Genomic DNA, 12,916 nt, shown 5'->3' on the forward strand with positions numbered 1-12,916 from the left:
ACTAGGTTATTATTTTACGATAATAGATATTACAGTTGCACTTTCTTTAATTTTACAATCTAGAGCATGAGGTTTCAGCAGAAGTCAACAATTGAAATGAATTCCTTTAAAAATTACAGTACCCAATTATTTTTTTCCAATTAAGGAATACCAGGAAAGGATAGGGGTTGGAGGAATAAGCCAGAAAAACAAAGAACTTTAATGTCTGCAAGCAATTGAGGATCATTTGGAAACCATAAGTCAGCATTACATACATTCTATCAGCTCAGGAGGTCACTATCAAGAACAAAATAAAGTAGGAGCTCATGTTTAAATAGAGAGCTGCATGTGACAGAAAGCAAATTTTATCTTGAATAAGTAACTGTCCTGGCTGACTTTTACATATTTCCTTGCTCAAAAAACGTTAGAGTTCAAATAATGTCGAGTATTTGATTATCACATTCATTTTTATTCACATCAGCCCACCAAAACACACACAGACAGCTTTTGTTTTTAAATTTAGAGTACCCAATTATTTTTTTCCAATTAAGGGGCTATTTAGTCTGGCCAATCCACCTAACCTGCAGACCTTTGGGTTCTGGTGGTGAAACCCACGCAGACAAGGGAAGAATGTGCAAACTCCACACGGACAGTGACCCGGGGCTGGGATTGAACCCGGGTCCTCAGTGCCGTAGGCAGCAGTGCTAACCATTGCGCCATCGTGCTGCCCAAATTGAAATGAATTCCTCACCATCTGCACCTCCAGCTCTCCCAATCTGCAGCAATGCTTGTTTCAGCAAACTGCACCATAGCGTTACCACTGGAAGATCGAAAAGCTCAACGGACCAACTTACGGTATTTACATTTTCTTGCGCATTTGTCCATTTTGTTGGTCTAACTTTTCTGCCTCATGATCTGAAGACAGCTGACTCCTCCTCAGGTATTGTTCACTCTGGCACCTCCCAAACAGGTTTGTTTTTCCGGATTGGGAAAGCGGCATAGTGGCCGGAATTCTCCATCGTCGGGATTCACCTTTCCCACTGGCTGCGCTGTGGGTTTCTTGACGATGGTGGTTTCAATGGGAAATCCCATTTATCGTGTTCCTTGTACTGTTCTCCAAGATAGCCAAAGTCATATTGTTTACAAAGAACATAGAGCTATATATTCAAACCAAAGCTAGTTTCTTTTACACTACTTGAAATGGCTTGCACATTCTACTGAGTAACAGCTAACAAAATAATAGTACTGAATCTACGTTACAGTAATTAATTATCTCTCACTAATACAACTGCACTGTAACTCAACCTCATACTATCCTTCTCCAACAGTTCTCCCAGGATGCTTAGAGATGCGGCCTTTTATAAGACTACTCAGTGATGCCATCTAGTGTTGATATACATGAACATCATCTTGTTAATTCTTTACTCTCCTTAGATTATACATATCATTACACTTTTGACCAGCGGAGGGAAGATAGAATCAAGCTGCCAGCAAACGGCGCTGCGGAGAAACACACGGCTGGGAAGAGGAGAATCCAGCCCAGTGTCTCCCTAATAAAACGGTTAGAGTTCCCATACTGCTGTCCTGGTTGCGTTTAGTTGCTTCAGCACTGGCTGAGTATTGTACCTTGCCTCTCAGGAGCTATTTTCTTTGCCCTTATGACATTAAGACTAACGTAAATTTACCATCCAAGCAAATGAACGTTGTTACTGAAAGTGGAGCGAAAGACGTACCATTGGCACCACTTCTAGATTTTGCGAAGGTGTTAAGGGCTGTGGCAAAAATGCCTCGACATGGATTTTTGTCGACGCAGGGGTTTGTTTTTTTCAAACGTATCCAGCCCTTGTCAGTTTGCGAGGGTGAAACTTATGTCTCCCAAAGGGATGGGGTCACCACACTTGAACTTTGCACAGGACAGCCGTGTTGTTGTGGCTTAAAAAGGGGTGAATGATGAAAATATGATGAATCTATTCACTGGACTGGTTACATTCATTGCTCAGCATCTCAGGCCACCAACAAATTTGCTTTTACAAGAGCAAAGTACGGCGGGTGCTGGAAATATGAAAAAAACAACATATTAGCGACACTGCCAGGCCTGCTGAGTATTTCCAACATTTTCTGTTTTTATATTATATAATGGATTGCATTTGCTCAGTACTAATGTATAACGATTGGGCAAGATTTTTTTTTCTTTAAAATAAATTTTGAGTACCCAATTCCTTTTTCCCCAATTCCCTGCACAGCTTTTGGGTTGTGGGGATGAGACCCGCGCAGACACGGGGAAAACATGAAAACGCCACATGGACTGTGACCCGGGGCCCGGTCTGAACCCGGGTCCTCAGCGCTGTGAGGCAGTAGTGCTAATCACTGTACCATCGTGCCGCCCCATCGATTGTGTAAAATTTAAATGCCATGGGAGAGGGTGGCATGGTGCGCAATGGTGAGCACTACTGTCTCACAGCGCCAGGGACTCAGGTTCGATTCCAGCCTTGGGTGACTGTCTGTGTAGAGTGTGTCTGCTTTCCCCTTGTCTGCGCGGGTTTACTCTGGGTGTTCCAGTTTTCCCTCACAGTCGAACGACATTCATGTTAGATGGATTGGCCACGATAAATTACTCTTTGGAGTCCAAAGAAGTGCAAGTTAGGTGGGGTTACAGGGATAGGGTGGGGGAGTGGGTAGGGTGCTCTTTCAGAGGGTTGATGCACTCGATGGGCCGAATGGTCTCCTTTGCACTGTAGGGATTCTATGAGAGATCTGGGGCGGGATTCTCCCAACGGGAGAATAACGCCAGAGTGAAAACCGGAATGTTTCACTCCAGCGTCGGAGGCCGCTCCTCGCCCCCTATTCTCCCCCCCCGGGGGGCTAGGAGCGGTGCCGCGTCATTTACGCACACCGGGCCATGGCGACGCGTACATTACGCGGCCAGCGCCGCGTAAATGACGTCACCCATGCATGCGCTGTTGCAGTCCTCCCCGCAAGAAATGGAGGAGTTGCGGTGCGGCGGAGGAAAGGAGTGCGTCCTTCAGAGACGCCGGCCTGCTGATCGGTGGGCACTAATCATGCGCCAGACCCCTTCTGAGTGCCCCCCCAGTGCTCGATCCTCCCTCCCCCCCACAGGCCGCCCCCACAGCGTTCGCGCGCTGTTCACGCCGGCAGCGACCAGGTGTGGTTGGCGCTGGCGTGAACCCGTCGTATTTGGCAGGCCGCTCGGCCCATCCGGGCTGGAGGATCGCCGCTCGCCAGTTACAAACGGCGAGCAGAGATTCTCCGAGTGGCCTGCCGTAAATCTGTGCGCCGGTTTGGAGGGGGGGGGGGTGGGAGAATTGCGTGCAGGTGCCGGGGCAGCGTGGCGGGAATCGCCCGACGCCCCCGTGATTCTCCCACCCGGCATGGCCGGCGGGGGGGGGGGGGGGGGGGGGGGGGGGATTGCGCCCATAGTATCTACAATTCTATTATCCTTTTCTTGTTCATGGGACATATGCAACACTGACAAGTCCAACATTTATTTCCCATCCCTCATTGCCCTCGAGTCGGCGGTAGTGAGCAGTTTTCTTGAATCACTGCAGTCATTTACCTTTCCTATGCATTTTGAGAAAATTGTTTGCTCCGTTCCTTCACATACATTTTCCCCGTTGGGGAAGAGGGGAGAAGTATTTGAAAGTCATCCTGTTGAACCAAACCACGAACGCTCTTTTCCATAAGTCCTAGAGAGGGACTTGAATCCAGGCTTAGAGCCACAATGCTTCTATTTGGTGGTTACTCAGGTAAATACTACCTGCGTCTTTGTAGCCTGGACCAGCTTAGCCTCGAAAGGATTGAGATCTTCTGTCTTCCACAATGTTTAAAGAACAAGTTATATCTCATGAACAGAGGTTGCATTGTGTCAAACTGTACACTGCTATTTCACATTTTATAACGTAAATAAGCCAGCTATTGATTTCAAAGCGTGTACCTGATCTCAGTAGAGTGCTTATTCAGTTAACATTCCATAAAGAATTTACCTGATGGAATGGGTTATAGTTTAGTCACTGGTTTACGGAACAAGGTTCCATTCTCAGGATCCCCGAGTCATGGCATTAATTTAAGTAGATATGTGGGCAGGAGAAGATACTCTCCGGATCACAATTACACTTCAAAAGTACTTAATTGGCTGTAAAGTAGGACGGATTATCCTGAGGTCACGGGCGGCATGATACGGTTTCCCATTCTTTCTCGCTTGAAGGGACAAGAAATTCCGTGTGAATGCATTGAATTTCTCTGAAGAAATGTTGGAGAACTTCTCTTTCAAAATACTAACGGAGACCGGATTTTACTGTGGAAAATGAAATGCAGTGCGTGGCAATATCATTGCGCCCATGCTGGGAGGGTCAACACCAATTGCTGGCCAGAGCTCAGCCAAGCCCAACATTACTATCCCACTGCTCAAATCAGCTGCCAACTAAATCTCACTGGCAGCCCACATCATATAATAAACACATTTCAGCTGACTTGATCGCTGTTTAATTTGTACAAGTGAATCATTTCTTTCAATAAATTAGCCATTATTTTCCACTTGCAGCCATCCGCTCCATGTGCGAATGACCAAGCCCTCCAATTTTGTCAACGTACCAATCATTTTTAAAATAGGTTATTCATAATTTTTTTAGTGTTTGAAATAGAAGGGTGAAATAAATCAATAAACTTAACAAGAAATAAATCGACTGTCAAGTCGGTTATTGCTTCCTTCTTCTGTGAGCTGTTAAGAGGAAGCTCACTGTAGAATGTCATTGTGTATTCAGTGAAGGCTGTCATCAGACCTTCTCTTGAAGGCTAACACAGGCTGTTGAGAGAAAGGATGTCACCCCATTTGAGCCAAGGGCTGAGTTCAGCCAGGACAGTACACAATTAACTAATTGTACTTGTCCTGCGGCGTCAGCTGGGATGTGTGAAAGATTCGTATTTAGCACACATTTTTCATTCCAGTCTGTTAGTAATCCCTCATTTAGATATTCCGCTTCTTTGCTAATTAACTAGCTCATTGCACTGTTTAAGGAATGTGAAGTCAATAGAATGATGGATGCAATGGTCCTTAAACCCTGACACATTAGGCTAGAGGACATCTGGGACTCTCGCCCCAAAATGTGGCACCAGTTGAAATTTTCAAGAGCCAGATGGATAAGATTATTGTAAAGTAAGGCTGGTGCTTTCTTCTGAAAAAGTATATTAAGAAATGCAGCAAACTTAAAGAGGAAAGCACATTACATTCTACATTAGAAATGCTACATAGTTGCAAGCAGCATTTGCTGCCTGTGTTTTCTGTAGGCACCCAACTGCAGATTTTAAAATATAGGCAAATTAGTTTACATTTAAAAAAAAGAAATGACAAATTCTAAGATGTCAAAAGATATTCTAACTTCAAACAGAAGCTTTCCTTAGAGCAGCCCTATTCCTTCCAAAGACAATAGCTTTCAACAATTATACCCAAGGCCAATTATACGTTTAAAAAAACTTGCCTTATTTGATCTTTAGCATTTACATTCAAAAGTTAAGGTGCTTCCTTATAGATTTCAGAAACAAAAGGCTAAAAATTATGGGGAAATGCTTTTCTTCACCTCTCCTGAAGGCTGATATTATGAAACAGCATCCTTCTGGTACTTCACCTAAATAATCGTTCCGCTCACATAATTGGGAAATTGTTGTGAAAGAATATTATTTCCATGTTGGCTTAAATAATAGAGGGGAGGCAAGGGGGTCACATCAGAGCATAATCTGATCTTCCGCCCCATAGATACCCTCCTCCCACGTTCCATTATCTCCATCCAAGCTGCGCTTCTTATTTCAGGATTGGTCATTCTCCTCAAATCTCATCCTGCACATAAACACATATGCATTGGTCATCTTAACATCTGCTCCGCATGATAAGGCCACCTTAGATCCCTTCATTTTATCAGTCAAAGAACGAAGAACAATACAGCACAGGAACAGGCCCTTCGGCCCTCCAAGCCTGCGCTGATCACGTGTCCTATCTGAATCAACCGCCTGTATCCTTCTATACCCCGGCTGTTCACGTGCCTATCTAGATGAGTCTTAAAGGTCGCTAATGTATCTGCCTCAACCACCTCACTTTGCAGTGCATTCCAGGCCACTACCGCCCTCTGTGTGAAAAAACTTCCCCCACACATCTCCACTGAACCTTTTCCCCCCCTCACCTTGAACCTGTGCCCCCTTGTAATTGTCATTTCTGCCCTGGGAAAAAGCCTCCAACTGTTCACCCTATCTATACCGCTAATAATTTTATAAACTTCTATCAGGTCGCCCCCTCAGCCTCCATCTCTCTAGGGAGAACAATCCCAGTTTATTCAATCTCGCCTCACAGCTAATACCCTCCATACCAGGCAACATCCTGGTAAACCTTTTCTGTACTCTCTCCAAAGCCTCCACGTCCTTCTCGTAGTGCAGTGACCAGAATTGGACACTGTATTCCAAATGTGGCCTAACCAACGTTCTATATAATTGTAACATAATTTCTGTGCTTTTGTACTCACTACCCCATCCTATGAAGGCAACAAGCTATATGCTTTCTTCACCACCATTTCCACCTGTGCTGCCACTTTTAAGGATCTGTGGACCTGCACGTCCAGATCACTGTGTCTTTATGCTCCTGATGGTTCTGTTCATGCTTTTATACTTGATACCCCAACCTATGAGGGCAAGCATGCTGTCATGATATGCAAACATACAACCAATGAACACTCAGAATAGGACACAACCAATGGGCAGTCAGGACACTCAGAGGTGGCATCACCACATGGGGGCATGACATAAACACTATAAAAGGGGCAGCACGGTGGCTCAGTGGTAGCACTGCAGTCTCACGGCGCCGAGGTCCCAGGTTCGATCCCGGCTCTGGGTCACTGTCCGTGTGGAATTTGCACATTCTCCCCGTGTTTGCGTGGGTTTCACCCCCACAACCCAAAGATGTGCAAGGTAGGTGGATTGAACACGTTAAATTGCCCCTTAATTGGAAAAAATGAATTGGGTACTCTAAATTTAAAAAAAAAATAAACACTATAAAAGGGATGAGGCACTCACACCCTGCCTCTTTCCACAGCCAGACATCTAGAGAGAGTTAGACAGGGTTGATCAGCAGCATCACACCCCAGCACGTGGCTTAGAGCAAGCTGGTACAGTTAGACTGAGTTACTACAGTTAGATTGGCAGAGAGACAAACTCATTTGAGAACTGTGTTAATAGTTCAATCAACACGTTGAACTCATTTCAGAGTCTGGAGCATCCTTTAGTTAAGACTGCATCAAGTAGCAGCCTGTGTAATCTGAAGCAGCATAACACAACATGATACCAGGAGTGACTGTTCAATCTATTTAGTTCAACTCAACAAGATCCGTGACAACCAGGCACAAAGGACAAGATTCAGGCTCCTCATCAGCTCAGTACCACCGGCAATCTTAGTGCCAACTTGCGATCATTCAAGCAGAAATTGCAACTATACGTTGCAGCATCCGACCTCAATGGTGCGACCGATGCTCGGAAGATAGCTCTTCTACTCACCACTGCGGGTGACCATGCGATAGAGATCTTCAACTCCTTTCACTTTTCCGAAAGACAGGACAAAACAAAGTACCAAACCATCCTGGACAAATTCAACAGCCACTGCGAGGTGGACATCAACAAAACCTTAGAGCGCTACGTCTTCAAGCAGAGGATGCAAGGTAAAGACAAAGCCGTCAACTCCTATCTAACTAACCGTAAACTGCTAGCATAATCCTGCAACTTCGGTGATATCACTGACTCCATGATCAGGGACCAAATCGTTTTTGGAGTCCACTCTGATCCTCTCCGAGAGCAATTGTTGAAAATCAAGCACATGACCCTGCCAGTCGCGTTTGAAACGTGTACTGTGCATGAGCACTTTAAAAATCGTTATTCACAGTACAAAACGGCAGAAAGTGAAAAACAAGCCTCCACGAGGTTGAGAGTGTTCAGGCCATCTCCCAGATGCAGCGCCTCCACATTGACGAAAGCGGCCATTTCACATGCTCTTCCCGGGGCTCGACGCATGCGCAATGCGATCGGGAACATGAAGTGGCCGAAAACCTCACTGCGCAGGTGCAGACATCAGAGAACCGCACCGCGCATGCACAACGAGGCACTGAGCGTCATGACGTGTGCGAACTGCAGCACCGCTCATTATTTAAAAAACTGCCCTGCAAGAGGCAAACGCTGTTTAAACTGTGGGAAACTAAACCACTACGCAGCCCTGTGCAGATCTGCACCTCCAGTCAGGAGCCAGCATCCCAATTCCGACAGCAGAGCATCAGAAGTGTGGCAACACCGAATGCATGACTCTGATCCAGGCAGTGCGATGGATCCAGATGATGAATACCGGGACAACACTTACTGAGTGGACATTATTACGAAGTACTAATATGCCACACCGACACATCGCAAGTCCAATCAATCCTGGCCGTGGATTCCGAGGATGAATGGCATGCAGTGATGAAGGTCAACCACTGCCCCATCCAATTCAAACTGGACACAGGTGCCTCCGCCAACCTGATTTCGCAGGTGGACTTCAAGAGAATCAAGAAGCTCCCATAATCCTTCCAGCTGCCTGCAAACTCCTGGACTACAATGAAAATGCAATCAAGGCACTGGGGTTCTGCAAGTGTCCAGCCAACACACACAAGCAAGCTTACGCTTAGAGATTGTTAAACTAGACAGGGCGTCCCTGCTAGGTGCGCACGCCTGCAAGCAACTGAACCTCATTCAAAGGGTCTACACCACAACGCCGTCCCATTCGGATCTTCAGGCCAGCGTCGACGACATCCTAACCCAGTACCCAGATATATTTAGCAGGATAGGCATGCTGCCGTACGAGTACAAGATTCTATTGTGGCCTGATGCCAAGCCAGTGGTCCACGCACCACGACAAGTCCCTGCTCCACTGAGAGAGCGCCTGAAGGCAGAGCTCTCCAGTCTACAACAAAAAGGCATCATTTCCAAAGGTCACTGAACCAACCGACTGGGTCAGCTCAATGATGTGCGTAAAGAAGCCTTCGGGGGACCTACGCATCTGCATTGACCCCAAGGATCTAAACAAAAACATTATGCGGGAACATTACCCCATCCCGAAGGGGGACAAAATCACGAGTGAGATGGCACACGCGCGCTTCTTCACAAAATTGGACGCATCCCAAGGATTTTGGCAAATCCAACTTGAACAATCCAGCAGAAGGCTCTGCACCTTCAACACGCCTTTTGGCAGATTCTGCTACAACCGAATGCCATTTGGCATCATCTCGGCATCAGAGATTTTCCATTGCATCATGGAACAGATGATGGAGGGAACAGAAGGGGTTTGTGTCTATGTTGACGATATCATAATCTGGTCCACAGCCCCAGAGGAACGTGTGTTTCGACTCAAGAAAATATTCAGACGCACACATGAACACGGCCTCAAGCTAAACAGGTCCAAGTACTGTTCTGGGACACCCACGATGAAGTTCCTGGTCGATCAGATTTCGCAACACGTGTACGCCCAGACACAGACAAAATTAAAGCCATCGAGGCAATGAAAGTCCCTGAGGACAAGGCGACAAAACTGTGCTTCCTGGGAATGGTCAATTTCCTTGGCAAGTTCATCCCGAATTTGGCCACACACACCCCGGCCCAATGCATCCTGATGAAAGAAAATCAGCCGCCTTTGAGTGAAAGGCGGAGCACCGAAGAGAGTGGCTGGAGCTGAAAGCCAAGCTCACCACTGCACCCATCCTTGCATTCTTTGACCCAGACCGAGGGGCCAAGATATCCACAGATGCGTGCCAGGATGGCATTGGGGCAGTGTTTCTTCAAAGAGATGACACGTCATCCTGGGTACCAGTAGCATACGCGTCATGGGCAATGACACTCACTGAGAGCAGATATGCGCAGATTGAGAAAGAGTGTCCAGGTCTACTCACCAGCATACTCAAATTTCATGATTATGTCTACGGCTTGCCAACATTTATTGTTGAGATGGATCATAGGCCTCTGGTCCACATCATCCAAAAGGACTTGAACGATATGACACCTCGTTTGCAGAGAATTCTGCTCAAACTCCGGAGATATGACCTCAATTTGGTGAACACACCTGGCAAGGACCTAATCATCGCCGATGCATTGTCCCGCTCCGTCAACTCATCCAGTGACCCACTGGAGATCATCCAGCTCATCGAACCGCAGGTACAACTGTGTGCAAGCACTCTCCCGGCAACAGATGAGAAGATCGTTCTCATCCGAGAAGAGACGGCCAACGATCACCTGTTGCAGCGAGTCATCCACAACCTCAGTAATGGCTGGCAGAAAGGGCAATGCCCTCGATTCTACAATATCAAGGACGACCTGATGCTGATCGACGGCATCCTGCTCAAGCTGGACAGGATAGCCATCCTGCTACATCTCCAGAGCATGGTGCTGCAGCTGCACCTGGGCATAGAAAAGTACAGACGCAGGGCCCAGCGAACTGTCTACTGGCCCGGCATTTACCAGGACATCACGGACATGGTCCTGAACTGTGAAACCTGTCAGAGGTTCCAACCAGTGCAGAGCAAGGAGACGCTCCAACCACATGACCTAGAGACCTCTCCGTTGTCCAAGGTTGGCATTGATCTATTCCACGTGAATGGTCGCGACTATACCTTAATCATCCAAATGGTTTTTCACAGTGCTCAGCAAACATTTATACCAACAAAAAGGAAGGACGGTAGCAGCACAGTGGCTTAGCACTGCAGTCTGACGGTGCTGAGGCCCCAGGTTCAATCCCGGCTCTGGGTCACTGTCCGTGTGGGGTTTGCACATTCTCCCAGTGTCTGCGTGGGTTTGCCCCCACAACCCAAAGATGTGCAGGGTAGGTGGATTGTCCATGCTAAATTGCCCCTCAATTGGAAAAACTGAATTGGGCACTCAATTTAAAAAGGAAGGATGGTAGAAAGTGGTAAAATCAAATGTTGGATATCTAAGGAAATTGGGTACTCTTTAAAAAAAAAAGGGCAGCACGGTGGCACAGTGGTTAGTTCTGCTGCCTCACAGCACTGAGATCCCAGGTTCGATCTCAACTCTGGGTCACTGTCCATGTGGATACATACATATACACAGAAGATAGGAGCAGGAGTCCGCCTTCTGGCCCTTTGAGCCTGCTCCGCACTTCATCACGATCATGGCTGATCATCCAACTCATTAGTCTAATTCTGCTTTCTACCCATATCCTTTGACCCCATTCTCCCCAAGTGCTATATCAGCCACCTCTTGAATATATTCAAAGTTTTAGCATCAACTACTTCCCATGGTAATGAATTCCACAGACTCACCATTCTTGTGTGAAGAAATGTCTCCTTATCTCTGTCCGAAATGGTTTACCCTGAATCCTCAGACTGTGACTGCTGGTTCTGGACACACCCATCATTGGTAACATCTTCCCTGCATCTACCCAGTCTAGTCCTGTTAGACTTTTATAAGTCTCTATGAGATCCCCCTTCATTCTTTTGAACTCCAGCGAGAACAATCCAAACCTACTCAATCTCTCCTCATGACAATCCCGCCATCCCTGGAATCAGTCTGGTAAACCTTCGTTGCACTCCCTTGAGTGCAAGAATATCCTTCCTCGGAGAAGGAGACCAAAACTGCACACAATACTCCAGGTGTGGCCTCACCAAGGCCCTGTACAATTGCAGCAACACATCCCTGCTTCTATACTCAAAACCTCTCGCAATGAAAGCCAACATACCATGAGCCTTCTTTAACACCTGCTGCACCTGCATGCTTACCTTCAATGACTTTTGCACAAGGGCACCCAGGTCCAGGTGCACACTCCCCTCTCCCAATTTACAACAATTCAGGTAGTAACATGTCTTCCTGTTTTTGCTTCCAAAGTGATTAACCTCACACTTATCCAAATTATACTGCATCTGCCATTGATTAGCGCACTCACCCAACATGTCCAGATCATGCTGTAGGATGCCTGCATCCTCGTCACAGTTCACCCTCCCACCTAATTTGGTATCATCTGCAAACTTTAAGATGTTACGTTTTGTTCCCTCATCCAAATCATTATCTATTGTGAGAAGCTGGCATCCCTGTGGTGCCCCACTAGTTACTGGCTGCCAATTTGAAAAGGACCCATTAATCCCTACTCTTTGTTTCCTCTCTGCCAACCAGTTTTCTATCCACCTCAATACATTTCTTTCATTCCCATGCACTTTAATTTTGCACAATAATCTCTTATGTCAAACGCCTTCTGAAAGTCTGAATATACCACATCGACTGGCTCCTCCTTGTCAACTGTACTGGTTACATCTTCAAAGAATTCCAACAGATTTGTCAAGTATGTTTTTCACTTCATAAATCCACGCTGACTGACTGATCCTACCACCGCCTTCTAAATGTTCCACTATATAGTCCTTGATAATTGATTCAAGCATTTTCTCCACTGCCGATGTTAGGCGTACTGGTCTATAATTCCCTGCTTTCTCGCTAGCCATTTATCCGTCGGGATTTATCCGTCTTCAATCCCATCAGTTTTCCCAACACCATTTCTCTGCTAACGTTGATCCCCCTCAGTTCTTCCCTCTCACTAAACCTTTAATTCTCCAACATTTCTGGGATTTGTTTTGTGTCCTCGTTTGTGAAGACAGAACCAAAGTATGTATTCAATTGCTCAGCCATGTCTTTGCCCCTTATTATGCATTCCCTGTTTCTGCCTGTAGGGGCCCTCCATTTCTCTTTACCAATCTCCTTCTCTGGAGTTTGCACATTCCCCCCGTGTTTGCATGGGTTTTTCCCTTACACCCTAAAGCTGTGCAGGGTAGGTGGATTGGCCACGGTAAATTGCTACTTAATTGGAAAAAATTAATTGGGTACTCTAAATTTATAGAAAAAAATCCAAGGAAATAAGGGAGAGTAT

This window comes from Scyliorhinus canicula, chromosome 10 (assembly GCF_902713615.1).
Source record: "Scyliorhinus canicula chromosome 10, sScyCan1.1, whole genome shotgun sequence".
NCBI classification, from domain to species: Eukaryota; Metazoa; Chordata; class Chondrichthyes; order Carcharhiniformes; family Scyliorhinidae; genus Scyliorhinus; species Scyliorhinus canicula.